The following is a 12,397-nucleotide window of genomic DNA, read 5'->3' as shown; positions in this document are numbered from 1 at the left end:
TAATTATATTTTCATTAGTGTATAATCACCTGAATCTAAGAATAGTTGTGCTTTTCGTTAGCTTAGAATGAGCCCTTCATATCTACATGGGGAGCGGGTCCTCTTCATGGATGTTGTAATGGAAATTCTGTCAATATTCCAAGATGAGTCCTAATGAACGCTGAAATAAAGATCTCAAACAGATGAAATGTCTTTGTTGTATTTTATTCTTGCAAGAAGTGTCACAGAGTCACACAAAGTCTGCAGAAGAGTGCACTGCAGGAGATTATTACAATGTGATTATATAGAAATCAACAACAGGGACTGTGAGAAAAGGAGTTGTTTTACTGAGACAGTTTCCCAGTAAAAGTCAACACTCAGTACTTTCCCACTACATGAGACAAAGAGCACACAGACAGTAACTTTCCACTGTTGCATGAAGAGACATTGCTACATACAATGTAATTTTCCATTACAATGTATAAAGAGAACCGGATACAGCGTTGGAGGCGGGGCCCCGTTCATTCCTATGAAAGTTGCTCAGTGGCGCATGAAGCCAAAATGGCTCGACTTCCGACTGGAAAAGTACCCGGATCTTCCGGCAATCTTCCGCATCCATTGGGCCCATGGAGCTGGCGCTGTAGTGTCCACTCGGTCACATGGCTCGGTCACGGATGCACAGCCGTCAAGCTGTCGTCACGGCTTGCTAACTCCACCTCCCAGCCCTCGTTCCAGCCTCGGTCTGGGTCTCATTCACATGAACGGAGGAAAGAAAATAACTCTGGATTCGGCTTTTCGCGCGTTTTACAACTTTAAAACCTAATGATTTAAATAAGGGTTATTAGAGTGTTCGTACTGGGAAGTTGATTCACCTCAAAAAAAATTATCCGCTGAGTTACAAACGTCTCTTTCCCAATGTAAGGGGCCATGTGGCATCATGGCACCGCCAGTCACCGTCTGACTTCCATTGCTCCTAAAGCAGTCTTGGATTGGGGGGAGTGTGCAGAGGGTTATTCAGTTGGTTGCAATCTGCTACCACACCACTGTATCTTTAAATATTGTGGTAATAGAATAATAATAACAGGCTGTAAGAAACACTATACTGTAGGAAGAGGTCACTTTATGATAGCTGAATGACATCTACAACAAGTTACTACAAGAAAACTCCTAATTCTAACAAAGTACACTTAATGAAAGGTTTTTGTCTTTTAAAGAAATCGCTTAATGAATGATTAATAAATGATTTACTAATTCTTTATAGCTCTATTATAAGCCATTAACAAGTTTTGGGTTACCAGAAAGTAAAATAATAAATACTTGTGATAGTAAGAGAGGTCAGTGTATGAACATAAAAGGACCCCCTTTATAACGTTTCAAAGATTAATGTTCATGAATCCTTTAATACATTAGTTATTATCCATTGAGAAGATAAGAAACACATTGTTTTTATTAATATTTGATGATAAATACTCATTAGTTTCTCCATTCTAATAAGCCTTTTAACCCAAAACTTACTAACATGCTTCTCAACTTATTAAAGGTGTGTATCATTTAGGGGGATCTATTAGCAGAAATGGAATATCATATTTATAAGTATGTTTTCTTTAGTGTTTAATCACCTGAAAATAAGAATCGTTGTGTTTTCGTTAGCTTAGAATGAGACGTTTATATCTACATACGGAGCGGGTCCTCTTCACGGAGCCGGCCGCCATGTTTCTACAGTAGCCCAGAATGGACAAACCAAACTCTGTCTCTAGAGAGGGACGTCACGTTTTCACACTGTAGTTCTCCTACACACTAGCACATGTGAGAAGTTTCAGTTGCAATCTGCTACCTCACCGCTAGATGTCGCCAGTCCCACACACTGCACCTTTAATGCTTATAACTTATATAGCATTAGAATATGATTATTAACCATTATATTAAAGCATTAGTTGCAACTTATAAACCCTTTATTTTAGTAGAAACGTGTGTTCCTGTAAGAGCTTGCAGTACACTGTATGATGAGTATGAATAAATAACTAATGATTCAGTTTCTAAAGAGCCTGCCATCCCAAAGCTGCGTAATGTATTGCTTATCTCATCAATTCTTATAGCTGATCTATGCAGTATATTATTTATTCGCGGTTAATTAAGGCGTTATAGTTACAACATATAAACCCTTTATAAAGTAGAAAGTGAACATAATGAACTATGATAAAGACAGTCATAAATGTAAGTAATTGGTAAATGACAGAGATAGCCTCCTCACACGACACACAGGACACTTTAACGCATTAATATTATGCAAATGAGTATGCTGTATTGATTTTTGGATGGCATGATGATGATGATCATGTTGATGATGATGGTGCTGGTGGATGAGGAGGAGGAGGAGGAGGTAGTGGGGATTGTGAGTGATGATGGACATCATACCAATAATAATCACTTCCGAGAGAGAGAGAGGGAGAGAGAGGGTGAGAGGGAGAGAGGGAGAGAGAGACAGAGATAGAGAGAAAGAGAGAGTGAAAGGGAGAGATAGATAGAGAGAGAGAGAAAGAGAGAGAGAGGAGAGAGAGAGAGATAGAGAGATAGAGAGGGAGAGAGAGAGAGGGAGAGGGAGAGAGATAGATAGAGACAGAGAGATAAAGATAGAGAAAGAGAGAGAGAGAGATAGAGAGGGAGAGAGAGATAGAGGTAGATAGAGAGAGAGAGATAGAGGGAGAGAGAGAGAGAGACAGAGAGAAAGAGAGAGATGGAGAGAAAGAGAGAGAGATATAGAGAGAGAGATAGAAATAGAGAGAGAGGAGAGAGAGAGGGAGGGAGAGAGAGAGAGAGAGAGAGATAGAGGGAGAGATAGAGGGAGAGAGAGATAAATAGAGAGAGAGAGAGAAATAGAGAGAGGAATAGAGAGATAGAAATAGAGAGAGAGAAAGAGAGAGAGAGATAGAGATAGAAATAGAGAGAAATATAGAGAGAGAGAGAGAGATAGAAATAGAGAGAGAGAGAGAGGGAGAGAGAAAGAGAGAGAGAGAGAGAGGGAGAGAGAGAGAGGGAGAGAGAAAGAGAGAGAGAGAGAAATAGAGAGATAGAAATAGATAGAGAGCGTTGATGATGAAGAGATCAGGAGAGGAAAAGGAGACAAAACCGAGAAATTAGAGGTAGAAATAAAACGTGCCGAGTGATTCTCAAGAGTCACGTTAGAGAGAGAGAGAGAGAGAGAGAGAGAGAGAGAGAGAGAGGAGCGATAGCAGCGTTTGTCCTTCTTGTGGACTCAGTTGTGTGACCGGCTGGCTGACGGGCTGAACGGACGGAAGAAACTTGAGACAATCACCACCGAGATCCGACATCCAGAGGTAAAATACACATCCCATCTGACTGACACCAGATAATCCTGTCATTGTGATGATGATTTTTTCTTTTTTCTTTTTTTATTACGGCGGCCAGGCTGACTGAAGATCAGACCTAGTTTCCTCCTCTGGCTTGGTTATATTTGGGAATTGCGTTTCTCTCCTCTCTCCTCTCTGCTCTGCTCTTTTGACATCCACCACCAGAAGCTCACGTCTTTAAATTGAAATGACGGTACGTTGCACTTAAAATACTTCCAATGTCAAGTCGTGCTTTCCTTCAATTGGTTCATGTGGTTTATAGATATGCTCCGAAATGGATCGACTCCGTGCGTATTTGCGAGACTCCGGAGGGATTTGTGCAGGGATTTTTGTTATCATCATAAAAGTAAATCCATTAAAGCTTCATGTCATTGAACATGGAGTCCTAATTGGGAGCCCTTTTGGTCAGGGAGAGATTGAAGACCTGTCTGTGTGTTTTTTTATCCCAGTGCCATAATAACTGTTGTATACACTGATAGATTCCTTTTATTGATCCATTTATCGATTCTGCCAGATTTGTAGTTTTCTCCCACAACACAAGGTAGCTGTCACTTTTTGTTTTGTGCAAAATTGGACGGACCGGCGCAATATCTTTACGCGTGCGAGTAGATGCCGAGCAGACAGCGTGCGTGTGGTGTGCGCACTCCTGTCCATCTGTGCACGCATCCGTCACCAAAGGACGCACGTTTGCAGCCATTTCCAGACTGTCTTTGCACCGACAGCCTCGGGGGCAAATATTGTACCTGCTCGCCGTCCGTATGCGCAATCTCTCCTCGGTTCAGCGCGTCTCTAATGAGGTTGATCGGCTCCGAGTCGCTCCAAAAAGCTCCTCCTTAATTGCGTCCATTTATTACGTGACCCTATAAGTCTGCATGCGATAATAAGTATTTGGCTTCAGTGGCTGCTGGTGGAAATGTTTCTTGATGGAGCTGTGGTGCCACATCCAATCAATTTCAGCAAACATCCCGGTAGGATTTAATGAAGGTATCAAAAACACATTACTAATTTGCAGTTAAATAATTAACAATTATATTATTCCATCAGGAAGAGTAAATAATGCTTTTAAAAAAAACACAACAGTATAAAATGTACTCAGTAGTGGTGGAATGTAACTAAGTACTTAAATACAATTTTGAGGTTCTTCTACTTTACTTGAGTATTTCCATGTTCTGCTACTTTCTACTTCTACTCCACTACATCTCAGAGGGAAATATTAGACTTTTTTACTCCACTATCTTTATCTGATAACTTTAGTTACTTTACAGATTCAGATTATTAATACAAAATATAGTCACATTACAATCAAATTACACACATTACTGGATGCATTCCATATTTAAAACACACAAATATTGACAATTTGTATAATTTGTATTATTATTATTATTATTAGTAGTAGTAGTAGTAATGTTTTTTTGTAGCGCCCTCTATTGGCCGGCTGCTGGCTTCATATCCAGCGGTGATTGCGCTTGTGCAAAATGCTCTTATTTATCTATTTTTTTTTTATGCTTCTTACGCACAAATAGTAATAATGTTTGTGTGAAAACCTTAAGCATCCATGGCCCTTCTGGGAAATGTATTTGCTTTGGATTTACGACCTGCCTTCCCAGGTTATATCGATTATTGCAGCCATGCTGTGTACTATATATTTTTTTGTAAGAGCAAGAAAAGTGGGTCTGCCACATCTATATATAATTTCCTTGATGATGTAGAGAGCAAGGGGAGCTTTTGATACAGTCATCTTTGCAGCTGGGTCAATTCTCAAGTGGAAAAATCTGTGCTTTTATAGCCCCTTGTTGTGCACATATACATAGCAACTAATGTGATACACCAATGACTCCCACACACACACACACACACCCACATGATGGGCCTTAAGCGGCAGTAATGGCTCTGATCAGTGTGAGACATGTTTATGTATGTGGAAAGCTCATGTATTATACATCACTGTCCCACCAGGGTTTATGGTACAATCAGTTCAATGTGTGTGAACGCCATGGTTATATTTGTTTACGCGTATCTGGTGTGATGTGTGTGTGCATGTGTTTATCTCTGAGTATCTTCCTCTATGTGTATATCTTTGATTGCATGAGCAGCACAATTTTCTCCGGATCAGCCGCCGTATCGCGAAGGTTCTTTATGTTGTCGGAGAAAAACAGGACGAGGGAGACTAGTGATTGGACTCGCACTTTTCCCCCCTCTTCTGAGATGGTTGAGAGACAGAGAAAGAGCGCGGCAATCTGTGTGTCAGCATTCATTTAGTGATTGTTTACAGCGGATGTCTCTTGCATTTACCCGGGTGAGGACCGAAGAGCGATAAGGAAACGTGAAGGAGGGTATAGAGAGAGAATGGGGAGAGGGGAGGTTATAGGAGACATCAAGGGGAGGGGTAGCTAGATGGAGAAAGAGGGAGTAGATGAAAGGTGAACAGAGGTAAGGGGTGGGGCAGAACATGATTAGAAGAAAAGACTGGAAAATGAGTGGAGAAGAGGAGGAAGAGGAGAGGTGGGGAGAGGAGATGGTGGTGGAGGTGGAAACAGACAGAGTCGGTGACTTACGCTGGCGATAAAACTGCCTGAAGAATAGAAGCTGGAGAGAAAAGGTGCTGTAGTTGTGACAAGCGAGGGACACACCGAATCCCATTAGCGGACGTTATTGTGCATTATGGCTGACGATAAGGAAGGGGTTCGGGATATAGATGGTGGGAGAGAGAGAGAGAGAGAGAAGGGAGGATGGAGCAGCACCGGCAGACTCAGGGAAAAAACACCAAGGACGTATAAAAAAAAAAGGTGTATTCAAGGTGCGTTCAAAGAAAAGAGACTAGAGAGTCGAGGATGCATTGGGGAACGGGATTTGAATTCAGGTCTTGAATGAATGAAGATTTCTTCCTCGTTCTATAATGTTACATAACCTTGTTGCCTCTCCTGCCTGGAGTGCCTTGTAAAGTTTTGCCAGGAAGACAGATTACTTACTAATTATGTTCCAGAGACTCCACTGGCTGTCTTTCTTTAAAGACTCAATCAAACCCCATCCATGGCGTGCCCCCAGAAGATGTTAGAGGCGCCTCCAAACATGCTGATCACCCTTCTATGGCGAGAAATAATGGCTTCATATGCACCCGTCCCCGTCCCCCTATGGGAGACACACACAGGGAACATGGTAAACGATCAGTGAGCTTCTGTTTCCTTTTGATTCGCTCCTAATGAGAATGGGTGAATCCCCAAGATGTGCACCCATGGGGGCTTTTCTCTTCCGACAGAGTGTGTGGCAGTCGACGGACGCGTACCATTCATTAGCTGACAATTCACTGAAATGAATCAGACAACACGGCCTCGCAGGGATCCTCGTTGGAGAACAAGGAAATGAATGCTTAGTGCTCAAGACGTGAACATTCCCTAGGGCCCCCTCGCGCACAGAGATAATGTAATGGCAGAATTCCCTTTCCGATTGTTTCAAACGGGAAACAAGGAGCTTCTAGGATCTAAAGTCGCCTAAGATCTCCGCATGTTCTCGTTCCTCATCTTGCTTTCCAGACATGGGGTGGGGGGAGAAAATGGAATGAGCTGTGCAAAACCTTTCAGCGGAGTACTTTTCCTCTGGTGTCAGTCTTTTGAAGGGGGAGTGAAAAAGCCTGTGACTCTGCGGTGACTTTATGCGGAACCGAATCTCGACTATATCATCTCCAATTACCCACTCAAGGCGAGTGACTGACGAACAATTTTTCATCCATATGTGATGCTCCCTTTAAACTCGGGATAGATGTGACGGATGATGTACTGTACCTTCCCTCAGTGCCCTTTGATGGTGATCGTGCATCAAAGGAGGTGAAGACACATGATTGCTGATGCTGACTTTTTAAGATGGGGGAATTCGCTAAGGGTTTCACAGGCTCGCATCTCCCAGGAAAAGTGTGTGAATTAGCTTGAACATCCTTCACGCTTTACCCCCCCCTCCATCGTCCCCCTCGATTGCAGCGCCGTTTCCCCCAGCGTCCCCAGACTGAGGTTAGAGCAGGACATGCTGACCCCAGTCTGAGAAGAGCTATGCCGAGACACGGAGCCATTCTCTCCCTGGTGGTGATGGCGGAGGAAAGGAGGAGGAGGAGGGCGGTCATTTAGAGGAAATCGCCATGTCTAGCGGTGCAGTGTTTTTCCCTCTGTGGAGGCCTGTGGGATGGTGCTGCAGAGTCTGTCACGGTCTGATTGTTCTCAGACCAACATCGCTGTTTACTCGCGTGCGCGCGGTAATGCAGGCAGGTGGAGGTGCTTGTGCGAGCACCTATTCCAGAGAAGACACACACTTGTCTTGCGACTTAGAGAAACTCATACATAATCATTGTCTTCTCCCTTTCGACGAGAATTGAAAGTATGGAGGCGCATTCCTCTTTCTGCTGTCAGCAGGGGGTCTGTAGTGGACTGAATTTCAGAGTGGGATGTTAGATTGGTGGAGGCAACTCCCAGCTCGTGGTGGATAGGATGAAGGAGGACTCTAGTGAAAAAAAAAAGTACAGCAGCCAACTCCACCGGAGACATTATTATACAGATAGACGGGAGGCTGCTCCGGGCTCAATGTGTGTGTCGAGTGTGTGTGTTTTCTGTGTATTTACATTTATACCTCGCTGTGTGGAAATGACAGAGGGAGGGGGCAAGAGAGTCAGACGTTGACAGAGCGAGAAAGCTTGGTTATAGACTTGCTGCCACTGGATTGTATTGGAGTGTAGTAAGCATTGGAGTAGTGAGCTAAAAATAATCTTTTCTCTAGTTATTTCTGATGAAATTTAAGTTGAATTCGAGGTGCTGGATAATGATCCCGAGCATTTCTTTGTATTTCTGTCAAATCCTATTTGCACATGTCAGGTGCACAAATGTTAAGTGTATGCAAGTATAGGAGGAAGAAGAACACTGTGTAAATGGTTAGATTCCCAGGATCCCTGAAGTTAAATGAAATCAGCAGCTAAGAATGACTTTAAAGGTGCTAAATTCAATATCCAGAGCATTAATAAGGCAACAAACCACTATGTAAAGATATAGAGGAGTAATGTCTACTTGAGCAGAGAATGACGTCTCTCTGTGTGTGTTGTAATCAGAGCTTCTCTGTGCTTTGTTGACATAGCCGGGCCGGCCGAGCGGGCCTTTTAGTGCGTTATTTGTACATGCCCTACTGGCTAGATCACGGCTGTCGCTCTGAACTGGTAATGTCTAGAAGGGAACCTGCATGTTGGGGAAACTCTTGCGAGATAGTTGGGCCTTGATCTTGAATAGTTAAGGTCAGAATAGGTCGTTGGGTAGTGAATCGCACAAGAGTTTTTGCAGATCTTCAATCAGATTTTGCAATTTGCGGGTTACTTTCTAGGCACGACCCTCTACACTGCTCTCTCTCGCTCCCTTTTTTTTTTTTTTCAATAGACTTTATTTTAAATTTGTAAACAATGCAAACTTACCTACTTGGTTAAGTAAGTAAGTTAGACTGGAAGTTATCTCAGTGGGTGTGTCGTGTATCCTGAAAGACTGCAGACTCTTCTCCTCCTGCATGGTGAGTCTTTTACCGACATGTTGTGTCTTTTTAGACACCAGCTAACATTAGCGACCAGTAGCTTTGCCTACATTTGGCTGGTAAACCTTCAGATAGCTGATTTTAGCGTATTTTAGCCCCAGACAGTTCTACATGTGGTCAGTCTTAATAATTGTAAGCTAGCTGTTTGTCAAACCACATGTCGTGTTTGCTGTTTCTACGTGTGTTAAATACAGAAGATTAGATGTGAGGATGTGGCAGCTTGATAACGCCATCTCGACGGATGTCGTCATCGCAGAAGCTTATAGCGTCCACCCTCCGGTTCACCCCAGGTAAGCAGTTGCCATGTTGAGAGCTGTGTGGAGGCAATAGAAATGCTCTGAATTTCATATTTTAAAGGCACTTTTGATGGTGAAAGGAATATAATAAGTAAATTTAATTTGCTTTTAAGTGTAATTACTTTTTTCAATGAGTGCTATGTAATAAATCAATTAAATTCATTAAGTAATTTGTCCAACGTTGCTTAAAACCCATTTATCAAGACAATTTTTGTCCTTCAAAACAGCCTCGTGAAGCTCTTATTTCACCTTAACTTCTCAGCAGAAGGAATGTACGCCTGCACAGCACTCAGATGCATAGTGGTTGACTTGTTGACCTGCTGTCCTCTACATAACAGTAGCTGATAAAATCCATATATAACTCAAGTTAAGCTCAAAGTTTTTTTTTTTAAAAAGTTGAATTTTGGTTGATTTTTCTGTGTGGAGATCTGCCCGGAAACTTTGCTTGCTCATAACGTTCCTTTAAATCATGAGTCATGGTGTTGGTGGGAGGACTGAGGTGTACAAGTGAAGAACAGATCAGAGAACATGCGTATCAGACACACAGCCCAGCTTGCATTACTTATATGTTCAAGGTTAATGACGGGTCATGTCTCCATTTAGCTGCTGTGAAATGGAAGGAGGCTACGATTTGCACTTTTTTGGGGTTCTGAAATCAGGATATTTAATGTGAAATTTGATTTTCTCTATTCGTACATCACATTGGAGTGATTCATTTTGGTGCGAATCTAAAATACGTGATGGAACAGCGGTTTTCAATTTGACAATTTTCATTGGTTTCCACATTTCCTTGTCCCTATTTCTCAATTCATAAGCACACATGAAATTGAACGGCAGTAACTGCTGCTACTTAAATAATTTCACCGTGGTTTAACACAATTTAGGAGGACTTTAATAAGCTTTGTGACAAAAGGTGTCAATGACTGGAACCAGCGATTTGGAATTAAATTTATCATACTCGGGGAAATTAACTATTTTTCCTGAACAATTGCTTTTGAATTGAATTTGCTTGTGCAGATGGTAGCTCTTTTTTTTTTGTTGCTGTTATTTATCACGTCTGTGTTTTTGGCTCATCTTTATTAAGGCTGACAGTAATTCTGGGAAAGGTAGGAGTGAGTGTGTGGGTGTTTGCTTGGGCTGCTGGTAATGTGCATCTGCACGGCTGGATGTATCACGTCAGCTGTAGACATGTGTATGTGTGTGTGTGTGTGTGTGTGTGGCCGTGACAGAAAGAAACCTACCCTATAAGCTGCCACCCCTGACATAGGAGTCCTGTAGGAATAGAGTAAATCCTATTGTAAATTTGCCTACTCCATGAAGATAATTGGCTTATTCCTGTGTTAAATAGCCGGTCCTACAGGACACTTGCTGGGCTTAGCATGCTCCGTGTAGACAGTGTGCCTGCTCCTCTGCTTCTTAGGGACTTAGAGGCACATTACATACTGAATTACTGTATGACAATGATGAACTGATAGCTGCAGTGCGAAGCTCACAGCTCCTGTGCAGGGACTGACGTGCACAAGTGTCTGCAAGGGCAGGACTTTGATTCCCACAGGGTGCCCCCTCTTATACTGTATGTATTGTTCCTGCTTGATGTAGGAAAAGAACACAGACGTGCTTGTTTAGGAACAATCTGCGCATCCGAGACTTCACAGCTACATTTTCCATGCCTCGTAAAGCTCTTAGTTTCTGGTTGTCATTGCTCAAGTCTACTGTACACAACAGTTCCAGGCTTCTATTGAGCCTGGATGTGGAGAAAGTGTTGCTCAGCCTTACCTAAATCATTACCCAACACATCAGACGCCATCTGGGTTTCACTCCCGCTACTTTGAAGATCCCTTCCTCATCAGTCCTGCGCCTAAAGGAAACGCAGCAGATAGCGAGTGTGTGAGCGCACGCACATGCAAACGAGCTTACATGTGGCTCTTTTTCATGCCCGTTTTAACCCCGTAGTTGCTCAGTAACCACACTAACAGCGGTTGTTTCTTGGCCTCTGGGCAACTGCTTAGTAATGAACCCGGCCCCAGCTGATCCAGCAGCTCAGAAGGGGCGGGGGGGTTAGAAAAAAAGCACCAAAATGCTCAAACCAGAAAATGAGAGATTCAGAGATGGATGAATTGTCAGCAGATGTGCAGCTGTTCATGTCTGCGTGAGTGTGTGTGTGTGTGTGTGTGAGGGAATCTAGAGAGCTATAGCACGCATATTCTGGGACATGACCGAAAACTGTCTAGTTAGAGCGCATCAGGAAATGGATGAAAGGGAGAATTCCCCGCACGTGGCGAGAGGAGAGAAATGGAGCTCAAAATGCTTCATCTGCGTGTGTCCTGATGGCTGCTTAGAGTTGAACAAAGACAACCGAGAGACAGTGACTACAATACCTTTCTTTTAAACCAGTGCTCCGTCTCCATCAAAAAACATGCCGGACATGCTGCGAAGAGCCACGGTTGAAAGCGTCTTTTTAAAGGTTGACTGATGATATTGAGCAGATGAAATGGCAGCACCTCGGGGAGGGCTTTTTGAAGCTAAAAATACAGAGGGAATGTTTGTTCATGCTGATCCCAGTGTCAAATTACATTGATAAATACCATGATTTTTTTTTTAGTTTTGGTGTGATGTGTTCAAACCAGAGCCTGATCCTGCTTTTCCTCTCTCATATGAACTCATGTCAACATGTGTCCAGGTGTGTGTGTGCATCTCTGTGCGTTTTTCCCAGCCTCTCTAGAATCACAAGGGGGCGAGCCGCAGAGCACGAGGTTCATCAGCGGTGTAATTAATGTAGCGCGGTTCAGTTGTCATGCGTGATATTTCAGCGCTGTGATCTACTCGAGAAGGGCTTTTTGATGAATGGCCAATTAGGAGCAGACTCCTCAAGCCTGGTGGCTGACTGATCTCTTTTTAATGGCACTCCTGTTTCTTTGATAAAACGCAAAATGAATCATCGATACCCTGGCCCCCGAGGAGCACCGAGCGCAGAATTTAACTGTAATTGGGTGTGTAGCAGCACTTTGGGGTCGAGGCTGTGCCTGGCTGGTGTATGTAGGAGCGTGTGCGAGAGCACTTTTGCGGTAATGGTGGTCAGTCCCAGTCGTGCTCTGATCCACATGGCTGCTTTTCCGAGGCATTATATGTAATTCACTGGTTGTGTGCGCTCATCTTTATCCTTCTATAAATGTACATTTCAACGCTCGAGTACGAACGCTG

General features: G+C 43.1%; 1 protein-coding gene across 5 annotated transcripts in view; it reads left to right on the top strand.

Moving 5' to 3' along the window:
• Window positions 1-3,027: 3,027 nt before the first annotated feature.
• cdh24b (cadherin 24, type 2b) overlaps window positions 3,028-12,397 on the top strand; it is a 155,268-nt gene continuing 145,898 nt past the window's right edge. For 2 of the 5 annotated variants that reach the window (XM_074650326.1, XM_074650329.1), the window contains exon 1: window positions 3,028-3,314. The gene's annotated coding sequence lies outside the window, so the exon portion shown is untranslated. Of the gene's footprint in view, window positions 3,315-3,405; window positions 3,541-12,397 lie in introns of all 5 variants that reach the window. The other 3 variants (XM_074650330.1, XM_074650331.1, XM_074650328.1) reach the window with 2 other exon arrangements.

Source organism: Sebastes fasciatus, chromosome 11 (assembly GCF_043250625.1).
Source record: "Sebastes fasciatus isolate fSebFas1 chromosome 11, fSebFas1.pri, whole genome shotgun sequence".
NCBI classification, from domain to species: domain Eukaryota; kingdom Metazoa; phylum Chordata; class Actinopteri; order Perciformes; family Sebastidae; genus Sebastes; species Sebastes fasciatus.
This window is presented reverse-complemented; position numbering and strand designations above follow the sequence as displayed.